The 24,069-nt window shown below is 43.9% G+C and overlaps 1 non-coding gene across 1 annotated transcript; it reads left to right on the top strand.

Annotated features, from left to right (window-relative positions):
• The first annotated feature begins 2,177 nt into the window (after positions 1 to 2,177).
• On the top strand, positions 2,178 to 2,285 carry LOC117033491 (U6 spliceosomal RNA). Its single transcript, XR_004424888.1, has one exon. It is a non-coding gene; the product is annotated as a U6 spliceosomal RNA (small nuclear RNA).
• The last annotated feature ends 21,784 nt before the right edge of the window (positions 2,286 to 24,069 follow it).

The following is a 24,069-nucleotide window of genomic DNA, read 5'->3' on the forward strand; positions in this document are numbered from 1 at the left end:
TAGTATATGCATGTCGTGCACCAAGCCCTTGCTTCGTAACAGGTGCTCCTCTCTGAGGCCATGCCCTCTGCCTCTCTCCATTAGATTCCCGTCCCTTCTTGCCTGCTTAAGGAAATCACTCTGGCATTTCTTCTCTTTCCCTCTGTCCTACAGCACTGACTTTTCTCCCTCTGCCAGACCATTCCTAATAGCATATATCTTTAAAAAAACCCAAAAAACAGACTTGACCCCACAGACTCCTTCAGTTTCTGCCTTGTTTCTTTGCTCTTATTTACAACAAAAGCTTTTTTAAAAAAAACTTATCTACATTCATTGTCTCCAGTTTTTCTCTTCTCATTCTCTCTCATACATATTCCAACAAGGTATTTATCACCTCCAGTCCACTGACACAGCATTTTCCAGATCACCAAGGACCAGGGCCATCCCTGGTGGGCAGGACCCTGGAAAGATGTTTTAGAGAGCTCTTATCTATCTAAACAATTCAATTTAAAACTATATTTCAAAATGTCTGGGTGCATGTGACGTGTTGATAGTTACCAATGATGATTTAGAATCATCAGTAGCAAAGAGGCACTTCTATATTTGTTCATTGTTCTATCACTGCACAAGAAGATTCTCTGTGGAGTCCAGGCACCAATTATGTCTGTTCAGATCCAGGAAAAATCTCTTCATGCTTTTTTGGCTAATGTTGTATCTCTCACAGTGAAAATAGTGCAGCAACACTGTTAGTACTCACAATGTCATGGAAATATGTTTGTACTGAAACAATATGGTTTGAGGTTTGGGTTTTTTGTTGGTGCCTCTGTGGTTCTCTAATACCGTTCTCTTGATGCTGTTTGCATCATTACTTATGACACTGCACTATCCATCATGGCTTTTGTTTCCAGTCACTCTCTCAAAGGGTCTCTGTGTTTAATTGATGATAACCAGAAATGCCAGTCTTACCCAGAATATTCAGGAATGATAATGCATTTTCTGATTATGTTAAATTTTCTGTTTGGAATTTTAGAGTGTTAACATAGAACAACACACCTTCAAACCACGTATTCTCTTGCATTCTATAGGCCATAATCACTACATTTCTAGGATGCAAATCACTTCTAATGCTGCCTGCACTCCTGCTTCCACACACCACCACCAATAGGGAGGGAAGGAGGGAGACCTGGACAGAGCCAGAAACATAGTCTCACTGACACAAGGAATGTCCATTCCTGGTTGAGCATTTGGAGGCAAGAGAAGACCCTAGAAGGAAGAGACTGTTGGCATTGCAAGGCAATGGTCCTAAAAGCCCTCAGAGGATATAGGCATAGCTGCCCCAGAGGACATCCTGATGAAGGAGGGTGGAGGGTGACAACCCTAGGTGCCATGGTAATAGGTATACAGCATAAAGGACGCCTGCCACCATTCCACACCATTGAGTGCTATAAATCAGAGATGACAACCATGGTTGAACACAGATGGGTGAGAGCTGAGCCACAGGCCCACACACAGCAGCTCCAGCCCACGTGTTGGCAGTGACACCAGCAGCCCAGGACCTTGAATTCATCCTGTGTCTGATGTGAGAGTCACCCCAAATCAGTGCATCAGTGCCACTCTGATGACCCAATCTCACCAATCCCACACCAGCCAGCAGGAGCAATCCAAAGATGGAGGTCCACGCAGGTCCCTGTCTAAAGACAGGAGATGTCATTTGCCCCAACCCCCAGGGAACTGCCATGACTAAGCCAACCCTACTAGAAGAGGAGATCAGATAATCCCACTTACGTTTTGCCACTTACATGGTTGCCCAAGCTTCCCTCCAGGGATCCTCATTTTTGTTCTGGGCTTGACCTTACCTATGAACACTTTAAGTCCCAGATACAAAATTCTTCATTGCCAATAGTTCATGTTTACAGTCTTTGGAGAGACCCTATGAGTCATCAGGAAGCTTGTTTTCCCAAAGATACAATAGAGTCAGAATTTCCCAGATTGGAGGGATTTGAGACATTCATAAAATCATAGAAACTCAGATCTGGAGGAGCTGTACGGTCATTCAGATCAGTTCTTTCTTTCTGAATTCCATCTTTCCAAGCCTCCTCTTTTGGTTTTTATAATATCCAACGCCTGGTTTCCTTCCTATCTTTTTGGCCACTCCTTCTCAGTCGACTTTGCAGACTAGGTCCAAAAAAAGTGACACAGTGCTCGCTTCGGCAGCACATATACTAAAATTGGAATGATACAGAGAAGATTAGCATGGCCCCTGCGCAAGGATGACACGCAAAAAAAGTGACACAGCTTCAAACTTGGTTCTCTCCCCTGGGAGGTTCACCCTTGGAAGACAGCTACCATGCCACAAGCAGGTGTCTCAGTTGATAGCCCCAGGTGACGTCCCTGCCAACAACCAGCATCAACCAGTAGACATGTAAGGGAGGAAGTCTTCAGATGAGTCCAGTTTCCAGCTTCCTATCTACCCCAGGTAATGCTGAGTAGAGCTGAGACATACTGTCCCCATGGAGACCTGCCTAAATTGCAGATTCATGAGCTAAATAATTGCTGTGATTGTTGTAAGCCTCTAAATTTGGGGGTGGTTTTTTTACATAGCAAGAGATATCTGGAATATGTGCCCTTCTCAGAACTGTACTCCCTCATCATCCTGAGTGTCCACTGGCTCATCCACCACTAATAAATGATTAATTATTATTATTAACCTCGATGCCCAGTCTAGTGCCTGGCACACAGGAGATGCTCAATGAATATTTATGGAATGATTGAATAAGTGAATAAATCTTCTTCTCACCTTTGAAGTTGTGAGTCATTGATAAGATGGAGATTTGTTTGACCATTTGCAAGGTGATGACATCAAACACCAATTCAGACAGAGAGAAGGGTTGTTATGAAACACGCTCTCCTGATGCTGGTGCACAGGGAGCGGGGCAGACTTGACGACCACCAGTCAGGGTCTTAGATGACCGGAAGTCACTGGAGCCTAGGAAGGGAGGCGGGGGAGTCCCAAAGACACTAGTTGTGGTGTCAATGCAGCAGTCGGCCTTATCTGTTTTTGAGAAAGCCAGTGACCCCCTTTGTTCTGTCACGCCTGCCAGCACATGTCTTTCTCAGAGGTGGGCGTATTCCCAATTTGGGAAAGCGAAAACAGGGATTGAGGCGGGAGAAGTTTCAGAGAATCATTCTTGCAAGAAATGCTGCACTTCGGCAGAGTTGATAATGACAAATATGTCAGACAATCGAGTTTCAGGCTGGCTCCTGGAGGCCCTGTTCATGGCTTTCTGCTCCAACATGTGGTTTCCTTGGTGACAGGATGGCTGCCTGGTGGACAGTGGCTTTGGGGCCACCTGACTAGCTCTGATGCTAACTGGCTCTGACAGCTTTGATTGGGATGAAAAGATTTGGGGTCCCCTCTGGCTTTCTCAAACTAAACCCTCCCTCCAGGAGTGAGTTTGTTTATAAATGTTGTGTTAGAATAGGGGACATTTACTGTGATGAGGGAGTTCTTTTACCACAGAGGTTGACTTGTTGGGGGTGCTGGCAAGATTTCTGAGGTCAGGTTCCTGAAGCAACCCAGGCAGCCAAGGCTACACCCTCATCTGCTTCCCAGGCAACATCTCTGAGGGGTGTGCACCAGTCAAGTTTCCATAGGAAAACAGAAACTACCCCAGTTATTTTAGCAGCGAGAATTTAATCTAGGCAGGTATTAGAGACTGAAAAGGTGAAAAGGGAATATCAAGATAAACACAGAGGCAGTAACCGCTGGAAGCAGCTCCACTTCTGGAGTGGGAGAACAAAGGGAAGATATTGGCATGCTAATCATGGAGAAACTTGGAAGAGGAGCCCTGCAGAGTTAGGACCCAGACCTCCAAGGAGGGGCACCTGCCTAGAATCCCTGAGGCTGGCGCTAGGAGTGTAGGAAAAAATGGAAAGTGGAACACACTGCTATTGGAAGGCACTGTCACTGCAAGGTGAAGTGTTGTGACTGGCATCGTACGCCCAGGGAGGAGAAGCAGAGAGGAAGGAGCAAGTCCCAGTCCCTCCTCCAACCTTGTCATCCACCTTCTAGGCAGAGTCTAACCTGGAGCCAGCTGGCCACAGAAAACTGTGTTTACACAGTTCCAGCTTCAGCTTCACAGAATAGAGTATAGAAGGGTCAGTATATGGTGAGCGACGTCCGCTTCGCAACCAGCAAAGGGGATCTGAACACGACGACCACAGTAGTTGACAACCAACAAGATAGAGCACCTAGCCCAGGAACAGCCAAACGTACCATTTCACTGGTGGGAGTCACCTGCTGTTTTCCTTAGTTCTCTGCACATTACAGATTCTCACGTTATCTTCTTTAAAGGCAGATAATGGTAACAAGGCAACTACCTGTTTGTCCTGTCACTGAGGAGAATGGGAGACAGTCCCAGTGTCCGCACTGGTCCCCTTGCGCCTGACTTGCACCTGAGCTCTTGCTCTGGGACCTGGAACAGCCTCGTGTAGCCTGACCTTTGCTTCTCACAACTTTCCTAGATTTGGAAGTTGTCTGCTTGTTCCTCGGGAGCATGTGGGCAGGTCACCAAGCAGGACAATCACCTTGTTCCCCACCCCTGTTTCCGCTAGAATAGCTCCACAGTGTTTGTTTCTCATATTGCATTTCCAGGTCAGCTTACATGTGAAGAGGAGATTCTGCAGAGAGCAATCCCTTGGAAACCCTGACCTCGGGAGAGGCCTGCAGCCTGCCGGCTGCCAAGTATGCTGGCGAGCCTCACTTTCAGTGGTCTCCTCCCCTGAGAGGTCTTCTGTCCCTAGCAGCCTGAGGCAGATATCAGTCCCTCTTTCTCCCCTTCAGAGGCTCATGCTCCCCAAAACCTCTTTCCCAGCTCTGCCCACCACCGACCGTACTCTCATACACACACAGTTCTTGTGTTTACTGCCCTTCATTTTCATGTCTAATATATTTTTTAAAACTTTTTCCTGTGGAAAAATTCAGACAAAGGCAAAAGTAGATTCAACAATGCAATGACTCACCAATGTTCAACATTCCTCAGCTCACAGTATTGTTCCATCCAAACTTCCACTTATTTCTCTAAAACCAACCCCCATTATTTTGCAGAAATCTCAAATATCATTTGGTTTCATCAATGAATATTTTAGAGTATATCTCTAAAAAAATGATTGTTTTAAAAATATACCGTGTTTCCCCGAAAATAAGACCTAGCTGGACTATCAGCTGTAATGAATTTTTTGGAGCAAAAATTAATATAAGACCAGGACTTATTTTACAATAATATAAGATCGGGTCTTATATAATATAATATAATATAATATGATATAATATGATATAATATGATATAATATGATATAATATGATATAATATGATATAACATAACATAACATAACATAACATAATATAATATAATATAATATAATATAATATAATATAATATAATAAATACTGGCTCTTATATTAAGTTTTGCTGCAAAAGATGTATTAGAGCTGATTGTCCGGCTAGGTCTTGTTTTTGGGGAAACATGGTAACCTCAATGCCTTTACTACGGCTAAATAAAAATTCCTTAATATTAGCAAATATCCAGTCAGTCTTCTCATTTCCAAGTATCTCCTATATACCACTTACGATGCTTTGAGAGGGGCACTGGCAGAAACAGGATCAGAGACAGAATAGCAGTAGACCCAGCTGTGCCCTGAACCAGGCGGTGCTAAAGGTTCGATGAGGGAAGAAATGGTGGGTGATACCTAGGGAGCCTGGGAACCATGGGCGAGCACTGAACAGAGGAGTACAGATCCTTTCATTCCTTCCTGGCTTGATGAAATGGGTTGGTCTGAGTAAGAAGGGATTGTCAGAGAACAGCCAGATGAATTTTCCTTCTTGAATGCTGGATGGTTTTGATTATCAGTGAATAGAAGTGTCACCTTAGCAGGTTCTGAGGATGAGACTGAATTTCCTCGGAAAATAATTAGTGTGATAGGGATGGGGCAGAAAAATGGGAAAGGAGGAAGGGTTGGATTTGGTTAGTGAATAAGTGTCAAGACCTAGCCCTGCCCCTTTGGAGAGTGAGACATAAAGGGAAAGGTGTTGCTTTGCCCTCTCACCACAGTGGTAGGGCTTAGAGCCTACCACTGCCAGTTACTACCTGTGTGACCTTGAGCAAGCTGCTTAACCTTTCTGAGCCTATGCCCTCTTCTCTAAAATTATAAAATGGGAAAGTAAAAGCTCCCTAAAGGTATAGATCCAGGAACACATGTGAAATGCTTCGTCAACACTTAGCCAGAGCGACAGCTCAGCAGCCTGGTGGTTCCTTCTCCCCCCTCTTTCTTTTCCCTTGTCGTCTAGATCCAGTCACATAGGCAGTGAGGAGACCAGCCTCTGGCTTGTTGTTGGGGGTGGGGGGTTAATATGACAGAGATTCTCTGTCTTAGTTCACCCTACCAGGTGGTTCAGATGGTTTTCACACTGGTAGGAACTCCAGTCTTTCTCCTCCACTGGAGAAAACCTTCCAGAATGCAGGTGAGGCTGGAGGGATATTGTCTAGGATCAGATATTATGGGACAGCTGAGGACAGCAGTGGTGACCAGCCAATGGAGAGGGCAGGACAGACAGCAGGTCTGAGACAGTGGGATGATCAGATAGCCCTGGATGCTCGTGAAGGTGAGAACCATGTTTATGAACTGGCACCAGGGCATCATGGGTGTGTGACCTGTGCAGTCCCACAGGGTCCCTTGCTTAGAAGGGCCCTGCACTAGGTTTGATGTTCTGCTGTTGCCATCTTGAAATTCTTAAAAATGTGACTAAGGAACGCCCCAGGCTCATTTTGTACTGGGCCCCACAAATCGCATAGCCTTTGCTGCCTGGCACCGACCTGTCAGCAGTGCGAATTCCTGCAGCATCCCTGAGCATAGGAGTGAAGGAGCAGGGAAAGCAGATCCCGGCTGATCCAGCCTGGTGGATGTCCAGTGCAGGTTTTACAAGGAGACAGAAAAGGTGAGGGGCCAGCAAGAAAGTGGTTCCAGTGATCAACCATGGCGTGGAGTACGAGCAGGAAAGGAAGCAAAGCCAGCCAGGGACTGATGTATTAAAAGAAAAGGAAAGAGTTTAGTGTCTGCAGGTATTACAGCTGCCATTAGTTGGAGTGGAAGTAGTAGCATGATTGAGCCAGGCTAGAAAGCTGGGGTTTGAAGACTTCAGAGGTGGAGCAGATGGTAAGGCTGGGCTGGGGCCTTGAGCTTAGTGGAGGATCAGGCAAGCTGCTGTTGATGGTAGGGCCAGGATGGCAATGGGAAGGTAGGGGGAGGTGTGTCAACTGGTTGTCTAATCAAGTGGAGCACAATCCTTGATATTCAGAAACCCAGGTAGCAGGCAGCACCGGGGAAGTTGATCCCAGCACCGTGCAGGGCTTCCAGCATAAGACTGGAGTGGGGAATGCCTGAGTCCTGACAGGTTTCCAGCACCAAGATTGGAACCCTAGTGGACAAAAAGGCCAATAACAAGATACCAAAAAAAGAGCCAGATGGGCTCCCTGGGAGGGCAGTGAAAAGTTGGCATCTCCTTTCCCGCTGCTCCTCTCTCTGCTGGGCACCTACTTGGTGTATCCCTCTCCCAACACTTTGGTCTGCCCTGACAGCCTGGAGGCTCCTCAAAGGGAGACACTTTCTCTTCCTCATCTGCTCATCCGCAATGCAAAGTAAGGTACTTGGTACATAGTAGTTGCTTAATAAATGTAGTCTGGCTGTCTGGGCACTAGCTGGCTGGACAGCCAGATGGCCACCCAGCTCAGCACTCAAAGGGAAGGAGGGCTGCTGCATGGAGAGCCTGCGGACTGAAATCAGACTGCCTGGGTGCTAACCCTGCCTCTAACTGGTTAAGTCAACAATCTCGGCCAAGTTATTTAACCTCTGTACCTGAATTTCCTCACTATAAAATGGAAATTTTTATTTTTTTATTATCTTATTAGGTACCTTTGAGTTAATGTACATAAAGCGCATAGAACAATGCTTGACGACTAATAAGTGCGCTGGACAAGCCATGCACTTATTATTATGACGGATAAATAACAGTGTGTGTGTGTGTGTGTGTGTGTGTGTGTGTGTGTGTGTGTGTGTGTTGCAACTGTCAGCCACCAGCAGAGATGTGACTCCATCTGCTGGCACCAGAGGCCTCGACATCACGCAAGAGGCACCAGAAGGCGGCAACCCCTTCCTCCCACCCCAATTAACATTCCTGCAATATCGCGAAAAGGCACAAGAGGGATGCACCTCTGACGCAGGCTGCGCGTCCCCCGGGAGAAAGCTGAGGCGTGTCCATTCCGCCGCCCCCTCTCGGGGTACCCTGACAGCGCGTCTCTGCATCAGGTGGGTGTGGCCTCAACTACACCGCCGGCTCCTGCACCTCCGAGCGGCGGGCGCCACCTGGAGGCCACCTCGAGATCTGCGGGGATGCCAAGTGCGCTTGGGAAGGTGGCGAGGGTCCTTTCACTGTTTAACCCTTGAAACATTCATTAAGCTACTGCCGTGTGTTCGAGTCTGGTAACCTAGGTAGGAATAAAGATAACGTCTCGTTTCCCACGGCATTCATTGTGTTATGGAGACGACAGACCCTCAACAAATAATTCAATATACAATGCTAAAGGCTGGGAAAGAGATGGCTACAAAGGAGGAAAAACCAACGCAGTCATTCCCCAAGGCGTTTATTGCTGCCAGGCGCTGTCCAAGGCGATAAAAATAAAGTAAGGAACAAAACGGCGCTCCTGCTCACAAGAGGCTCGTAGCAGGGAGGTCAGACAGGCAAATTCAGAGGTGAGGGACACAGCTCAGACGGAGCCGGCATGAATCAGAAGCGTCTGGAGGGAGGTCAGGGAAATCCTCCAAGAAAACGCTTTACTTCCACTGTATCTTGACGATCGGGCAGCATTTCTCCATGTTGGGGTTGGGGAGGGGTATCTTTTGTAAAACCTGGAGAGCAACAATAAAGGATATGGGTTGGAGTGGTAAGTTTCTGTGTCTGACTGACACAAAGGAATGCGGGACGCCACGTTGGTGCTGGAAAAGGAGATGGGGCCAGATCGTGAAGGGCTTGGTGTGACGGGTGAAGAAGTTCGAACCTGATCCGGAGGGCAGCAGGGAGCAGCATCAGAGGTTCGAAGGCAATGACTTGCGCGGCGGGAAGCTCACCCGAAACTCAGAAGTGAGAAGAGGTGGTGAGAACACTAACAGCTCAAACTCAATCGTGCCAGGGAGGGGCTGAGCGCTTGGCACCCATTGTTTATCTCAATCCTCTAAATGGGCCTAGGGAGTAAGTAATATTATTATTACGATTTTATCGATGGAAAAAACAGGCAGCCATCAAGTGCTGGCTGGATTCACGCTAGACTCCCCGCCACGGAGCTTGATCTACCGGCTGAGCTGAGCGAGCACCGCCAGGCAGAGGCAGTGCTAAGGTTTGGCCAGGGGTGGCGCTAGAGCCACCACCCCAGAGCGGGTGAAATCAACAGCGCTGAGTGACGGCCGGATTTGCAAGAAGAGGGATAGGAAAGAGCTGACGACGAGATTATAATGAAGTTTGTTTTAGAGATCAATTTTTAGACCTTCAAAAAAAACCTTATGCCACATCCAAACTCCCTGCAACTGTACCCTCAATTCTGCCCCCTCCTCTTGCACTCTCTGAACAATTTTATCTTTCTTTTGAATCATTCTCCAAAACATACATGTGTGCTCTAATTCTGTCGTCTTAAAAAAAAAAAAAAGCACCTCCGTAATCCCAACCATCACCACCAACTCCCCCACCATCACCATTCTGTTACGCCAATCCTCTTCAAAAATGTTAATTATACTCAGACTGTACTTTCTCACCCCTCATTCTTCCTTGAGCCCACTTCAATCAGTTTTATTCCCACAACTCCACCCAAATTGCTCTTGGTGAAGTCACTAATCACTTCACACTGCAATCTCAAATCTATTGAGAATTCTTTTTTTTTAAATTAATTTATTTTTAATTTATTGGGGTGACAATTGTTAGTAAAATTACATAGATTTCAGGTGTGAAGAATTCTTATCTTAGGTGACCTGTCAGCAGCTTTCAACACAGTTGAGTCTCTTCACTCAGCGCCTTAAAGGCTGTCTACACTCTTCTCTATCTGCACCCACTTTCTAGTGATCTCACCTGGCCTCAGGCTTACAACACCCAAACCTATGTATTTGCTGCCTGACTTCTGTCCTGAAATTCAGACTCGTGTATCCAACTGCTAAGTCAACATCTATGCTTAGGTGCCTAAGATGCATCTCAAACTTAGCGTGTCCAAAAACAAGCTTTTAATCCTTCCCCCACAACCTCTCCTCCCACACTTATGCCTGTCTCAAGAAATGAAAATTCATCTTCTGGTTGCTCAGAACAAACCCTTTCATCCTGTTACCTGTATTTGTCAGGATCAATTAGGTTATACTGCATTAGCACAAACTCCTGAAATCTCAGAGGCATAACACAAAAAATGTGTATCTTGTTCATGTCCACCCTGAATTGGCAGGAGCTCTACTCATCATGTTCAGTAGAGATGGGACCAAATATTTCCATCTTCTGTGAGACAGAAGAAGGGGAGTGTTACAGGGTCCTGAACTCACCCTTAAATGTCATACACATCTCAGCTTCTTACATTTTGTTGTCCAAAGCAAGTCAGAGGACCACACCTTACTCCAAGGAAGGAGGGAAATGCAAACCTACTATGTGCCATGAAAAGAAAACAACCAAAATATTGTGGACAACTCCAATGACTACCATCACATCATCCTCTACTCCTCTTTCCCTCCCACTGCACATGCAATCTTCCAGCACACCTTGTCTTCCTTTCCAGAACTACCCAGAGTCTGACCTCTTCTAACACCTCCACAAAAGCACCAATGTCATTCACCTGGATAACTGCAATAGCTTCTTTACCGGACTTTCTACTCTTGCCCACTCAAGCCATTCTCCACCCACTACCCGAATGATTCTTCTCAACGTCTCAGCGAACATAATAACCAGAGTCTTCTCTCTCTCTCTCTCTCTCTCTCTCTCTCTATATATATATATATATATATATATATATATATATATACATACACACACATATATATTTATTTATATATGTATATATACACACATATATATATTTATTTATATATGTGTGTGTGTGTGTGTATATATATATATATATATATACACACATAGGGGGAATTTCAAACATCCACAAAAATAGATAAACAGACTAGTATCATGAGCCCCCATGTACCCCTCACACAGGTTCAACAATTACTAACTTGTGGCCAGTCTTATTTCTCATCCCCGCAACCCTATATTATTTTGAAGCCAATTCCAGACATAGACATTGCGTCCTTTCATTCATGTGTATTTCAGTGTGTATCGCTAACAGGTAAGGCGTCACTTTTGAACATGACCATCATACCACTATCGTACTCATAAAAAGTAACCATTCCCTAGAGACAGTGGCAATGTGACGGCTTTATGTGATGTCAGAGGGGTAGTAGATTGGGGGAGAGGGTTATGACTTTGTGACTGATGTAAATGATAAATGTCTAACTATTATATTGTTTTGTACACCTGAAACTAATAAAAAATATTAATAAAGAATAAAATTAAAAAGTAACCATTCCTTAATATAATCTAATAGCCAGTGAGTGTTCGAATTTTAAATTGTCTCCTAATTTTTTGTAAGTATATTTGTTTGAATCAGGATCCAAATAAGATCTACAGTGTGATTGTTTGATGTCTCTTTTAATCTACAGGTTCTTCCTCCCTCTCTTTTCTTTTCAATTTATTTGTTGATACAAATCACTTGTCCAGTGTTTTTCTGATTTTGGATTTTACTGAACAACATAGTTCAACATGCTCCACCTTCCTCTGTATTACCTACAAATTGATATTTGGATTCTAGGGGTGATGACATAAGCCTTTCATCAGAAGGCACAGAATGTCTGTTTCTCTCTCTTTTTTGTCGTATTCAAAGCAGTTTATGTTCACTGCCTGGGCCCATTACCTCATTAGGATTGCCAAATGGTGACATTCGAATTCTGTCATTCTTCATCCATTAGCTGGAATACTTCTATAAAGAAGAATGTCCCCTTCTCTACTATATTTGGTTACCCTGAGGTAATCTGTATAGGAAAGGCAGAATAAATGCTTGATTCTTTCCCTCTGTTAACCAGTTTTCAAAATAATGAGTTGGTTCCCTATCATTCGTCAACACAGCTCAATTAAGAGGCCAATTTTAATATTTTAATATTATGATAAACTCATGGATTTAGACTTCCTTGATGATGTTTCAATACATTGTAATTTTATCCTTAATAATGCTCATATTTTCCCATCTTCCGGAAGAGGCTCAGTTCTTTTGACAGGACCCCAGTTGTCCTTCACAGTTTCCTTCCTCCAAGATCATCTGGTGCATTTCCTGCCCCAGACTTGGGATCGACAAGCCTGGGAAATGGTATTTCAAACCCACAGTCTGGGAGCTAGGTGATTTTTGCTCCTGAGTTGGTTCAAAACAGATCTCTTGATTTTCTCCTCAAAACCCACCTCTCTCCCAGCTTTTCCCATCTCGGTGGATGATAATTCCATCCTTCCAATTACTTAGGCCAAAAACCTTGGGGTCAGCTTTGATCTTTTTCCTTCACACCCCTTATTAGGAGACATTAACATGTCTTCTTACTTATCTTCAAAACATATCCAGACTCTGACAGCTTCTCACTTCTGACACTGCTACCTGCCTGGTCTATCATCTCTCATCTGGTTTGTTGCAATAGCTTCAAAACTACTTTTTCCGTATCTGCCTAGTCTCTACACGGCAGCTAAAGTGTTCTTTTTACAAACATAATTCAGATCTTGGCATTACTTTGCTCAAAACCATTTTTTCCACTGACTTCTCGTTTCACTTGGAACAAATTCCAAAGACTCACTTTGGATTGTGAGGCCTTACAGGATCTGGCTTCCAACTGTGTTCTCACCTCACCTCTCCCCACTTTCTCCTGGCTCACTCTGCCCAGCCACACTGGCCTCCTTGATGCTCGCAACAGCTCTTGCTGTTCCCTTTGCCTGGAAAGCTCTTCCCCAAATACACACATGACTCACACTTTATCTAAAAGCGCTTTTTCTCTCCTCTGTATAAAATACCCACACTAACTCTCCATCCCCTTACCCTGCTATGTAGCGCTAACCACATGTGACATAACGTGTGAGGTGTTCACTCTCTCACTACAACAATATAAGGCACGAGTTGTTTATTAATATTTTGATCACTGCTACATCCTCAGCATCAAAAACAACGGCCCTGGTAATTGCTGAACCAATATTTGTTGAATGAGTGGATTAAGGCAAGGGATAGGAGGGAACATCTGGAGATGAGATCGGTCATCGGGGGTAACATGCTGGTTGTGGGGTTCCAGGGAGCAAAGGGGAAGGGTTGAGAAGAGGGAGGAATGAAGGTTTAGATGAAGGAAGGAAAGTACAGAGCGATCTAAGGATGTTGGGGCCACAGAGGAGGGAAGGCTTCAGGGAGGGAGTGTTTGCAGCACTGACTGACGAAATCAGGGGTGTCAGATGAGATGAGCTCGCCCACGGACCCGAAGCGGGCAGACGCTGAACCTAATGGACAGAAGATTTGGCTCTGCCTACTTAGGGTGGTCTCTGCCCAGTGACAGTAGACTTTGGGCAACTGGCTTGTACAGGGAGGGTCCTGGAGACATCTCCTTTAGCTTTCGGTGGGGATGGGTGTTTCTCCCTGACCTTACTCTACCTGGTGAGGTATTGCCAATGGGAAATGTTATAAGCTGTCCCTTGTCCCATACTCTCTGATTAAAACGCCCCTTCCTAATTTTCTACAAAAGTATCCCGCATCCAGCATACACACAAATCAGGATTCAGCATTGAACCACAGTAGGAAAATGTATTCCAGAAAGCTAGAAAGAACAATGACATAAAGACAAAAGAAATAGTGTGAGTGAGAGAAAAATAAGTGCTCTTGGGTTTCCATAGACACCAGAAACCCAGAAGTTTCTGTATTCTGCAAAATGCCAAACAAAGCTCAGCAAGGCCCTTGGAAACATCCCAGCAAGAGGCCCAGAACTGTCCAGGTGTATAGTTCACAAGAGTGCACTTCTTCCCAGCCGGCCTGCTCTCCTCTCCCATCACAGCATTCAGGTGGGAAATTTAAATTATTGATTTATAATAAACCTAACTGACTATTGATTCATTAAATTATGGATATACAGTAAAAACTGTGGTTTTTATTTTAGACTATCCAGGGTAGACCACTTGCCTTGGGAAGTCTGACCATCTCTTTAAGACAAACAGCTTTCTCTAGTGGTGGAGTCATGCTTTTGAGGGCACCTATGAAGGATGCGGACCTGCAAGATGGGGACTTAGAGGTACTAGGAATAAGATGGTGGAATAAGATTGGGGCAAACAGAGCCCTGAACACACATGCCAGCCAAAGCTCTCTGCCCATTCTCTTTGCACCTCACCACCCTCACCCCTTCTTCCCTGTCCATCCTCTGGAGTGTTCAAACCTTCTCCGCAACTGGTCCCTCCTCCTTCCTTTCCCTCCCCCTCCTCCTTTGAAATATCGTCTATAACATAAGAAACAAAGGAAACACATTATTTTAAACTGATTTGCTTCTTTGAGAGAATCTAAATGAAAGCTATCCATCCAGTGCCTGAGGCTGGAGCAGCCTCCAGTCTTTAAGGTGAATCAGAGACCCAAAGAGGGGATTGGGGTGGGGAGTGGGCATGGAAACCAGGGCGCGACGCTGGGATGGTTCCTGTGGGGAGGCGGTGGGCAACTCCCATTTGTAGCCACATGGGCGTCTCTGAGGCGGAGCTGCTGACAGCCCAGGGATGGGCATTTGCCAAATGGGGTGTCTGTGCTGCCTCTTGGGCTGTATCTTCTCAGCAGGATCTGACCCAGTGTCTGGTACCAGGTAGGGTGAATACCTGCGCAGGGGCCTCGGCGGGCAGGCAGGCACCCGGGACTCTCCAACAGAAAAGCAAGGGGACCACAATGCACTGAAGACTGGAGGTCCTTTCTTAGTTGCCTTGGGACTGTCTCCCCCAGGGACTCTCACTCCATCCTGGGGAGGGGAAGAGCACCCCAATAATACCCAGTATTGGACATCTCATCCTCTTGGTGAGGGAGGGCTTAGAGCTAATTTCAATGCTGTGACATTTCTTGCATCCAAGTATTATGAAGCAAATTCATAGTCCTTCATGCATAATATGTATAAACTGAATAATGCACTTTTCCCAATATTTCCCAATAAACGCCGTTTTCCCAACATTTCTACTTTATGGAGCATGGGAAAATGACCGTCGGGGCACATCTGGGGCCTAGAAAGTTGCCAAGGAAAGGGTCACTCGGTCCTGTCTGGATAGAACATGGAGCCGGTACCCTGCAGCTGGTCCCTAGGGTGATTCTGGCGCCCCAAGGTGAGGGCATTCCTGGCATGACTGCGCAAACGGAAAATAAGAAAATAGAAGTTCCGAAGCCCTTGGGTACACCCTCCCCACTTCCCAGGGTCAGTAGGCAGCTGCAGATGGTTCTGGCATTTCCCACTGCTTTATTAAGAAGGAAAACATTTAATAAAACAGAGAGCACACATTTGTCCTTCAGGGGGCCTGAAGTCCCGACACTGCCGAGGGCATTGATTCTTGTCTGTTTCAACATTCGGATTGGCGCCATTCCTATCTGCTTTCCCTGGAAATGGGCTTGCAGCCTGGAGAGCAGACAGCATGATGAGAGATAGAAACGAGCTTATTGCGAAATGAAAAAAGGGGAAAGACCACATCATCTCCTGATAATACAGCGAGGAAGGCCTAATCGGCCTCCTTCCTCCCTCAAGAGGGATCGTGCACTCCCTCCAGCGCCAGGTTTATGAGGTTTCCTACGATGCTGGCTGGCACCTAATCCTGGCCCACGGCCCATGCTGCCAAGATTTTCAGGTAATCATGCCAGCAGCAGATGGAATTTACAAATAAATAACACAACACCATAAATGTTCGAGCTGGGCAGGAGCTTAAATCCTCTCATTTTATAGAGCAGGATGGCAAGCCAGAGGGGTGGGTGTGTCCCCCATATGATCTGCAGTGGCCAGTGTCACCCTTTGTCCATACCAGTGCTTTTACCCACCAGATCAGTGGGTGCCATGTAATGTCAATATCAAGAACATATGGAAACGGATATAAGCCAAGGTAACTGCTGTCCAAGAAGAAGAAAATAAAGGTCAACTGTGATTCCATCACCAAGAAACTCAGAAACAACTTCTGCTAATGCTCTGAAATATATCTACAGTCACTCTGCCTCCGTGCTTGTCTTTCCCTCCCTCTTTGTTTAATTCTATGCCCACCACCTGGGCATAGAGTTTTTAGACACATACAGAAGGGTTACAGCATTGCCACACAGGATGACTTGATACATTCCAAAGATTCAATATCAAATAGACCGTGTTCTCAGACTGTAATGCCAAAAAGTTAGACATGAATAATAAGGGGATCGTTTTAAAAACATGTTACTGAAAACTAAATAATACTAAATTGTAAAAGGTGAAAAAAAGAAAACATACCAAATTACTAATTACTTAGAATTCCAGTGCAATGGCAATGTATCAAAATTTGTGGGACTTGGAACAGTAGATATAGGGAAATTTGTAACTTCAAATACAAGCTAAACAATTCACACAAGAAGTTGGAATAGGAGAAAAAAGCAAGTTCAAGAAATAGGAAAGAAAAAAACAAATAAGGGCAAAAATCAATGAAGTAGAATGGATAAAAAAACAAAAAAATTTACAAAACTCAAGCTAATTCTTTGAAAAGATTAATGAAATAAAATTCTGGCAAGAGTGATCAAGAAAAGGGGTGAGAAAGAAATTACACATTGATTACACATTGAAATATACAAATAGATCATGAAAGGGGGGGTGGGGAACAATTACAGACACAGCAAAAATGAAAGAATAAGGCAATAACCCCTTTGAAGTAGTCTTGCTAAACTATCAAATCTACATCTGCAAGAAAGTTGAGATCAATATACTAAAGATATAATCCCAGCAATAAAGAAATATTTACCAGAGAATGCATCAATGTTATTCATCACAGTAAAGACTAAAAGAGAAAAACCTTTTCTCTTTTAATAGATGCAGAAAAAGCATTTAATGTAGTATTATACAACATCTATTTAAGATTTTATAATTTAAAATCTTAGCAAACTAAGAATAAAAAAGAAGTGCCTCAAACTGATACCCAAAAACCTACATCAAGCATTTTTCTTAATGGAGACAATTTAGGCACATTCCTTTTAAGATTGGGAAAAGACAAAATTGTACTATTACTGCTATTACATGGCAGTGCTGGATATCCTAATCAATGTGTTAAGAAAAGGGGGAAAAAAAGCTTTAGCAATTTGAAGAGGAAGATAAAACTGTCATTATTTATAAAAACAAAAATATATATGATCTTCTACACAGAAAAACCAACAGAATAAAAAGCTATTACAAATAATAATAAAAGTGAGCAAGGTTACCAGATGCAAGATCAACCTACATACACAAATTTCTAACGTTTTTCTGCACCAGTTGTTCTCAACCAGAAGTAATTTTGCCTCTCAGGTACGACTGATAAAGTGAACAAATAAAATTTAAAAGGGCATTCAGTTAAGTTTGATTTTCAGATAAGCAATAAATAATTATTTCATAAAACATGTCCTATGCAATATTTGAGACAAAATACTGGGTGTCGATATTTTATGTGGCAACCCCACCCCCAGGGGACATTTGGCAATGTCTGAAGACATCTTGTCACAACTGGGGAAGGGGTGCTACTGGCATCTGATGGGTGTGAGCCAGGGATACAGCTAACATCCTGCAATGTAGGGGACAGCCCTCACAACAAAGGATTATCCTGCCCCATGTGTTAATAGTGCCAAAGCTGAGAAATCCTCCAGTAATCAACCAGAAAATATAATAAAAATCAAGGACCATGCACAGCAAGTATAAACTGTCTGGGGATTGATTGACTTAACAAAGAATTCACAAAACCTCTGTAGAAAAAACTTTGAAACTGAGAAAGGGCTTTAAAAAGTATATGAATATACATTCTATGCTCTTGTGAACACAAGAAAGGTCAATTCTAGCCTCTTCCGCCCACCCCAAATCGGTAAAATTATTGCAATTCTAATAAAAATTTAAGCTGATATTTTTCAGAGATTTGATAAATGTATTTTAAAATTTACATGGAGAAATAAAGGACCATAAATAGCACAGTCAAATTTGTAAAAGAAAAGAGGGGAGACTTGCCCTGCTAGATATTAAGGCATACTAGAAAGTCGCAGTTATAGAAGCAATCTTTACTGGTTCAGAAAAGATGAATGGAGCAGAAAGGAGAACTCAGAAACAGACCCTCGTGAACTTAATACTATATTTCAGAAAAGCTGTCACAAACAAGGGGGCAAAGGCAGACTAACTCACTAATGACATGAAGAAAAAAAAAAAGGCCCTACCTGATATTACATAGAAAGATGGATTCTCTAAGAGTTTTACATTAATCCTTTAAAGTAAAAAGTAAAGCTATAAATAAAATTAATAGAAGACAATGTTAGTGGACTAAGGGTGAAAAAGATCAAAAGTACAAATCATATGGCAAAAAGGATTGGTGAATTTGATTACACCAAAAGAAAAGACTCCTAGCCAGCAAATGACGCCATGGAAAAAATTAACATACTGGGAGAAGATACAAGCAATACATAAATCTAGATAGGGACTGATATTTAAATTAGACAAGGGTCTCCAACAAATCAGCAAGGAAAAAGAAAGAATCCTGGGTGAAAAATCAGCAAAGAATATTAACAGGCAATTAACTGAAGAAAACCTAAACGTCTAAGAAACATATAAAGAAATGCTCAAACTCATAATAATTAGAGAAATTAAGACAACCATACAATATGATCTCACTTTACACTCAGCACATTAATAAAAATAAGAAAGCTGGATAATGCCAAACGTTACTGGAGATTCACTGCTAAAAGCATAAGGGATTTGGGGCATCCTTTCAGAAGAGTAATCTAGAGGTTTAGAGGAGAGGCAAGATGGCAGAGTAGATAAACACTGTGCCTGCTTCCTTCCATGAACACATTAAAATTACAACGAAATTATAGAACAATTAACCTGGAGAACCATCTGAAGTCTGGCTGAACAGAAGTTTTATAACAAAGGATGTAAAGAAGAATCCACATCAAGACTGGTAGGAGAGGGTGGAGACACAAAACAAGCTGGTCCCAAATCTCTGTCTGGCGAATGAAAATTGGAAGGGATACGTTGGCTGCAGAGGTTCCCCCTGGAGAAGCAAAGAACCCCAGCCATACTCTAGGCTCTGTTGTGGGGAAGAGGATTCCCCACAACATCTAGCTATGAAAAACAGTGGGGATTCCAACCATCTGGGTGGGATGCAAAGCTTCAGGAAACACAGACATCCTCTTAAACGGCCCACACACAGACTCACTCACAGGCACTCACCTTCAGCTCCGGTGGAGGGACGGTGACTCAGGAGGCATTAGAGGCATATGGGGAGCAGAACAAAGTGTGTGGCTTCAAGCCCAGCACCCAGGGCTGGTAAACAGTCCCATTTTCCCTGTGAGTGGTCCTTCTTCATGCACCCAGCAGGCGGCCGCCATCTTTAATGTGTTGAGCCCTCCTCCTCACTTCCGGCCAAATCTGAATCTGATTGTTCTGGTGAGCTCTGGGGCTCTGCCCTGCTGACTCACTGAGGCCTTGCCCCATGCAACTCCCCCAACACCACAGATACTTTCTCCATGACCAACCAGCACTGTCCACATTGCACTCTTTCCTGGAAAACTATTAGAGTCCATGGGTCCCAGGCAGGTGACAACTGTCCTTGGTGTGCTCTGAGACTTCTGCTAAGCAGCTCCAGGATCATCACTAGCACCAAACTAAAATCTACATCAACCTGGAGACCATAATGCTTCCCTCTGCGGTGACTCCCTGAGACCCTTCCTCATCCAACTTGCATACTGTATGAGGCTTTATCAGTGGCTGAACTTTAGAGGAGCCGGCAGGTGGCAGCAGGACTTGGGGTGTCCTGTTTTTTTGCGGAAATACCCTAGGCCTGGTACTGGTAGCAGCCATCCTCAGTTCGCAGCCTGGCCTCTCCCACATGCCTCCAGATTTAGCACAGCAGCAAAAAGAAAAATGTGGATTGCTTTGTAGCTTCTACCAGGCGGTCCCCAGCAGGTCACAGGCAGTGGATGACCTGGGTCTGCACAAAAGCCTTTCCCAAGAGGCCCCAGAACCAATATGCCTGGAGGTTGAGCAGCAGAGCACTACCCAATTAACCCCACAAGCAGTACACACAAAGGGCAGTCTCAGCAAGCACTCAGTAGGGTAAGCCCCCTGCACAGTAGCCTGTAAACTGTGGATGCAACCAAACCCCACAGCCAATCAGCCTGAGGGTCAATCCCACCCACTCACATGCCAATAGCCATCAAGTCTCAACTATAACAGGAAAGCACACAATCCACACAAAGGACACTCCTGGAGCACCTGGAACAGTTGACGAGGGAGACTGTGCCGGGGCCCCACAGGACACCTACTACATAAGCCCACCCAGCCAAGACTGGGAGATATAGCAGATCTATAATACATAGAAACAAACAGAGAGGCAGCCAAAATGAGGAAACAAAGAAATATGTCCGAAATAAAACAACAGGAGAAAACTCCAAAAAAAAGGAACTAAATGAAATGGAGGCAAGTAACCTACCAGAAACAGAATTCAAAACAATGGTTATAAGGATGCTCAAGGAACTTAGTGAGAACTTCAACAAAGTGATGGCAAGCATAAAAAAGGACATAGAAACCATAAAAAAGAACCAGTCAGAAGTGAAGAATACAATAATTGAAATGAAGAATGCACTAGATGGAATCACCAGCAGACCAGATGGAACAGAAGATTGAATCAGCAATTTGGAAGAAAACGTAGCAGAAAACACCCAATCAGAACAGCAAAAACAAAAAAGAATCCAAAAAAATGAGGATAGTTTAAGAGACCTCTGGGACTTCGTCAAGCATATCAACATTTACATCATGGGGATACCAGAAAAAGAAGACAGAGAGCCAGGGATTGAGAACCTATTTGAAGAAACGATGACTGAAAACTCTCCTAACCTGGTGAAGGAAACAGACATACAAGCCCAGGAAAGGAAGAGATTCCCAAACAAGATGAACCCAAAGAGGCCCACACCAAGACACGTAATAATTAAAACGGCAAAAGTTAAAGACAGAGAGAGAATCCTAAAAGCAGCAAAAGAAAGGTAGCTAGTAACTTATAAAGGAGTGCCCATAAAATTGTCAGTTGATTTCTCAACAGAAACTTTTCAGGCCAAAAGGGATTAGCACAAAATATTCAACATGATGAAAAGCAAGGATCTACAACTAAATGTACTCTACCAGCAAGGCTGTCATTTAAAATCTAAGGACAGATAATGAGCTTCCCAGACAAGGAAAACCTAAAGGAATTCATCCCCACCAAACCAGTATTATAAGAAATGTTAGAGGGACTTCTTTAAAAGAAAAAAAAGAAAAAGAATAAAATTATGAATAATAAAATGGCAATAGCTACTTATCTGTCCTATCAACAATTACTTTCAAAGTAAATGGATTAAATCGTCCAATCAAAAGGCATTGGACGGATGAATGGATAAGAAAACAAAAGGCTTGCATACACTGCCTACAAGAGTATCACTTCAGATTGAAGGACACACAAAGACAGAAAGTAAAGAGATGGAAAATGTATTTCATGAAAATGGAAACAACAACAACAGCTGGAGTATCCATACTTACACCAGACAGAATAGAGTTTAAAACAGAAGCTATAACAAGAGACAAAGACCCAATAATCCCACTTCTGGGTGTCCATACGAAGAAACCCAAAATGCTATTTCGAGGGGTCATGTGTGTCCATATGTTCACTGCAGCATTGTTTACAATGACCAAGATGTGGAGGCAGCCTCGGTGTCTGTTGATAGAAGAATGGATAAAGAGTAGATGGTGCATACATACAATGGAATATTGCTCAGCCATGGAAGGGAATGCGTTCTTGCCATCTGCAGCGGCATGAATGAACCTGGAGGGTATTGTGCTAAGTGGAGTATGTCAGACAAAGACGGATGTATTTTGCTTATTTGTGGAATCTAAAGAACAAAACAAACAAACAAATCAGAAACAAACTCATTGTTACAGAGAACATTTGGATGGTTGCCAGATGGGAGGGGGGTGGGAGCAGGCAATGAAAGAAGGGATTAAGAAGTACAAATTGGTTGTTAAAAAGTAGTCATGGGGATATAAAGCATAGGGAATATAGTCAGTGATATGGTAGTGACTATGCATAGTGCCAGGTGGGTACTAGACTAGTCAGGGGGATCACTTCTTAAGTTATATAAATGTCTAAACCCTATGCTGTACCCCTGAAATTAATATAAAATAATATTGAATGTCAACTGTAATTGAAAAATTAAAAAGAGGCGGTAAAGGTGAAGGGCAATAAGAGGTCCAAATTTCCAGGTATAAAACAAGTAAGTCGTGGGGACGTAATGTACAGCATGGGGAACATAGTCAATAATATTGTGATAGCGTGGTACAGTATCAGATGGTTGCTGGACTTACCATGGTGATCACTTCTTTAGGTATATAAATGTTGAATAACTGTAGTGTACCCCTGATACTCATATAATATTGTATGTTAGTTATATTTTACTAAAAATCTTTTTAAAATTAAATTAAAAAAAAAAAAGAAGAGTAATATGGCAGGAGTGGGAGGGTTCAGATTAAGCAAATGCCTAACCTATGATCCAGCTCTACGGCTCCAGGGTACATGCCCAGAGAGATTATCTCAAAAATGATTAAGGGGACATGTCCAAAGATGCTCGTTGCGACGATGTTTGTGTAGCCTAAGCTGAGTCAATCTACCTGTCCATCACTGGGAGCATGGGTGGAAAATCGCATAGATGCACACAATGGCTTATTTTGCAGTAACTGCACGTACTGGATTAGGTGCGCACATAGCAGCATCTATGAGTCTTTAAAAGCATGACTCTTAGTGGGGGAAAAAAAAACAAAATAAGGCTTTTAGCCAATAGCATTTTGTAAATTAAAAAGACATGCACACAAAACAATATATGCCTCAGAGAGACACACAAATAAATTGTGTATGATATGGTAACATGGTTGCGGATTGTTGAGTGGAGAATGGGAAAGAGAAATGAGGACAAAAGACAGTTAAGAAAAATAAAAGGCAAGAAAGGACTTTGCAAAGATTAGAAAATGCCCCAAACTGGAGAGGAATACGAGTAATTTAGTCTTCTGCACCTCTAGCCCAAACTAAAAAAGAAAAGAAAGAAAAAAAGGCAACAAAGAAAGACCAAAAAAAAAAAAAAGAAAAGGAAAGAAAACTGGACGGGCCTTGGCAGAAACTGGGAAAGCTATTTCCAAGCTGCAAGCAACTTGGGTGCAGACTGTCCATTTATTTGAAGGAATTGGGTTTCCCCAGTGGTGAGAGACCCCATGGAAGAGGTGGGAGTTGGGCCCTGAGGCAGCCCCAGGAAACCCACGAGCACACGTGGCCCGGAGGCTTTGAGGGTGTCCAGTGCAGGAACCCAATTTAAGTTATGCATTGAGAAGATTCCCTTCTGAGCGTCTTGTCCAGTATTACTTGTATAACTTGGGGTGCATCAGGGGTCTATGTCCACCTCGGGGAGGGGCCCAGTGGGAATGGGAGAGCAGCTCTTCCCTGAAGCTCTGCAGTGAGGCAGCAGTGACCTAGGAGGGCAGGTTCTGCCAAAGCTGCCCTGAACAGCCTCCAGCCAAGGCTGGCAGGCCAAGCAGAGCCAGGAGCTCCAGAGCCCCTCGGGGATGGGGGCTGGGGTGCCCGAATCCCAGAGGGGGAAATCTGAGGGGGCAGCTGCTGAGGAGTGGGGCTGAAGCCATTACCACAGAGGTGGAGGCTTCATTCGTGCCCACAGTTCAACGAGGCAGAGGG

Source organism: Rhinolophus ferrumequinum, chromosome 13, assembly GCF_004115265.2.
Source record: "Rhinolophus ferrumequinum isolate MPI-CBG mRhiFer1 chromosome 13, mRhiFer1_v1.p, whole genome shotgun sequence".
Taxonomy (NCBI): Eukaryota; Metazoa; Chordata; class Mammalia; order Chiroptera; family Rhinolophidae; genus Rhinolophus; species Rhinolophus ferrumequinum.